This window comes from Pinus tabuliformis, chromosome 1_2 (assembly GCF_031772625.1).
Source record: "Pinus tabuliformis cultivar Carrire ecotype Pingquan chromosome 1_2, CPIR1, whole genome shotgun sequence".
Lineage (NCBI taxonomy): Eukaryota > Viridiplantae > Streptophyta > Pinopsida > Pinales > Pinaceae > Pinus > Pinus tabuliformis.
Genome location: NC_142298.1, coordinates 217,386,693 through 217,390,336, shown reverse-complemented (window position 1 = coordinate 217,390,336; position 3,644 = coordinate 217,386,693).

Below are 3,644 nucleotides of genomic sequence, written 5' to 3'. Positions count from 1 at the left end.
GCAGAGAATTACTATTGGTTTTTAGATTGAGATCAGAGTATTGGGTGATTTATGCTTTGTTGGAGGTGAAGAAGGGATTCCTTTGCTGGGAGGTTGATGCTGGATCGGGAATCATTGGTTGTATCTCCTCCTGGATCTTCTTGTTATATCAATAAAACTATTTGAGTTTCTCCTACATGCTTGTGTATCATTGATGTTTGTTACATTTGTATGTTTAGCTTAAATCTGATCCTAAGCTTTTTATGAATATAAATCCATGTCTTTGTGTAGTTTTCTTCTTCTGTGATCTTACAAGAACTTGGTCAAGCTGGGCAAGTAAGGGAGCAGGTAGCTGGAAGCTATCAAAGAGGAGAGAGATTGGATCAAAGGACTAGCGCAAGACACAGGTTGGTTCATCCTATTCCTCTTCGTTTATAGTTCATAGAGAAGAATACAAAAGTAGTTTTCTCTGTTTGTTGCTAAGGCATTGTCACACATTAGTGGGATAGGGTCGTTCTGAATAGACACTTTTCCCCACAACACAAAGCCTTGCTTAGCTTGTAATCAAACTGAGTAGTGCCATGCCTGTCTTCTGCCCTCATCTCCAAATTTGCCCCAGAGGTCACGACATCCTGATTAGAGGTAACCTCACTAAGCTCGATGGTGATAGAGGCTAAAAAGGAGACATTGCTGAGTGAACATGGGAACTGAAGATGAGCTATGTTAGGAGGAGAATTGAGAGAGCGCACAACCAAATTGAACTGCCCACGGCCCTGTCCACGACCACTCCTGGTAACTAGATAACAGACAAAGCCGAAGTCTAAGGAGAATGACGAGGGTTCCATCGTGGAGGAGGAGGCTTGGCAGATAACTTGCCCCTGGGAGCTTCCCCTCCTACAACTCATTCTTTTGCGCAGTCTGGGCATAGAGAGAAGAGCAGGAGGCTTGGAAATGACTGCAAAACTGAGGAGGAAGATGGGGACTAAGAGTAGCGGAGCTTCAGCACCTAGAGGGGCAGAGGGCGAGCTACTATTACAAATGTAGAAATGGTGGAGAGGTACCTGGAGGGCCATCAATAATTCCACCCAGCAATCCAGAACCCAACGTTTCCTAAGTCTGGTCTGAGAGCTCAGCTCTGCAACAGTGAAGGAATGACGTGAGCACACAGGTGGAGCGTAAGTGAAACTAGGAAAGGGCGGCATGATTGAAGAATGATCAGCCAGATAGGGAGGGATAGGCTGTGTTAATGCAGCATTAAAATCAGTAAATGCACGAGGCCAGGTGGTGGTGGTGATGAGCTATGCGCCAACCTCTATAGCTGCCCACATACCATTCGAGCAATTAAACACTAAGATCCGAGAGCAATAGATCTTGCTGCACCAGGAGAGTGCAGTCTCATTGGAGTTGTATATCATTGGAACTGTTCAATGGGCCAGAGTAGAAAGGGAGCTATTGTTCCGCTCCTTGATTTTCCATTCTATCTGCTACCTTGTTGGTTGTTCGCCGAATATGGTTGAAGGTGATGCTGCATGGAGCCCTGAACCATTCTTCAATTTGTTCCAGTATAGTTGGGAGCCACCAACTCGAAGTGATCTTTGCTGCTGAAGAGCCTAATTGAATCTGAATGGAAGCCTCTATTAAAACTTGAGAATCCCCTTCCACTTCTAGAGGGACTTTTTTTTTTTATTTCTACTATATCGATGCCCTTCCATAAGCCTTCAAGTTCGGCAGCGTTGTTCATGTCTCTTCCAAGCGAACCATGATATATGTGCAGAGCAGAGCCTGCAGCATCTTTGAAGATACCACCATAACCAACCGGCCCAGGATTGCCCTTAGCAGCTCTGTCAAAGTTCATCTTGTAAGGGTGGATGGCAGGAGGGGACCAAAAATGGGGGGACTTAGAGCGGATGGAGGAGTTGGGCTTGATATGAGCTAAGAAGGAGAGATCCAGGTTCCAATTGGTAAGAATGAGGCATTCCTGGGGTGAGACTGGCATATCTGAGTCTTGCCAATGTGTTAGAGCTAGAGTTTCTTCAAGGTTTTTCTTGAGAAGTAGCCAAAGAGTGTCTAGGGGCTTGCTAAGATTTTTGAAGATGCTGTTATTTCTTTCCTTCCAAATGATCCAATAGACAAAGCCCAGTGAAAGGTTCTAGAGGGAATTGAGTAGAGGACTTTGGAAAGGATTCCAGGGCCAATTCTTGATGGTCTTTAAAATATCTCCCACACATCTGCTCGTTCTTCTATTACACTGTGTTATTCTCCCCCAAAGTTTATCTGCTAATGGGCAGGTGTCCAAGAGATGCAAGATGGTATTAGTGTGAAGATTACAATTGGGACATCTGGAAGGCCCAATGAATCCTCGTTTTGTAGATTATCCCAAGTGAGGATCTATTTTTTGCTTAGTAGCTAGAGGAAAGTGGAGACCTTAGGCCAGATACTTGGTTGCCAGACCTGATCCCATAGCTGATCCTTTATGTGCGTGGGTTGATAGAGAAGATGGTATGCTTCCTTGGTAGTGAACATACCTTTGGGAGTATATCCCCATTGCACCTTGTCCTTCTGATCAGAGAGTTTAATTTTCCTGAGATTGAGCTCTTGATCGATCTCTTCATAGGTTTCCTCCTGCTAGTTAGCTTGCCAGGTGTTAGGTGTTCGCCAGAGATGAAAACCTTGAGGGGATTGCTACTGCCAAAATTGATCGACATGGATTTGATCATTTTTCTGCATGGTTGCTTGCCACATAGGTTTGTGAAATAGAGAGGTAAGTTTGGGAAGTTGTTGCCAAGAGTCCTCCCAGAATCTTGCAGTGGTACCCAAGTGGATTTCCCAAAAACTGTGCGCTTGACTAAAGGCACTATGTCTCTTGGCTGCATTCTAGATCAGTGAGCTAGGGGTGGTTGTGATGATGCAGATGAGATTTTCCATTGGACTACCTGGAGCGTATTTCACCTGCCAGAGACATTCCTATGGAGTGAGCAGTTTTGAGATCAAATTCCACCAGATGCGGGCACCAATGGCGGGGTGGGTTTGTGTTATTGGCGGTAGTCTATTTGTCGTTTGAAGCCTTGTGCCGCTGGGTTGGGGGGTTGTTTGCCTCTCAGTGACGTGCTCCAGACACTGGTCTCATCGTGGCCCTTGTATTTTCTATTGGTCAATTTTAGGTTGTGATTTATTTGCTTGGTTGTTTGCTATGTTGTAAAGCTCGAAAGGGTGTTGTGCTGAATGCATGTGGGAGGGTGTGAAGAGGTGGGACGCTTTTTTGATTGGGTGCCTTGTTTGATTTCTTTTTGGTTAGCGGACATCTACTCGGGGTGTTGTTGAGCTTCTCTCTTTTCTCGGGATCTTTGTTTCTTTGGTGTTGTTTTCTTCCCTTCTTCCTTTTGCCGCTAGCTTTATGGAGGATAGGTGGGATTGTTGTGGATTGGTGTTCGGGAAGGACGAAAAGTAGTGTGAGTTCACAGGGTGGCCACCCTAGTCCTTCTCGATTGCCGTCCCCTGCAGTTCCCCCCTTTTTTTCTGAAGGCGTGGGGTTTGGGAAGCTTGTTCTCTATTTGAGCCTCCCCTGGTGAGCCGGTAGCCACGTTTGATATCTCTTGCTTTCTTGTTGTTTTCTTCCCTTCTTGCTTTTGGCCCCTTGGATTTACGGAGAAAAGGTGGGATTGTTG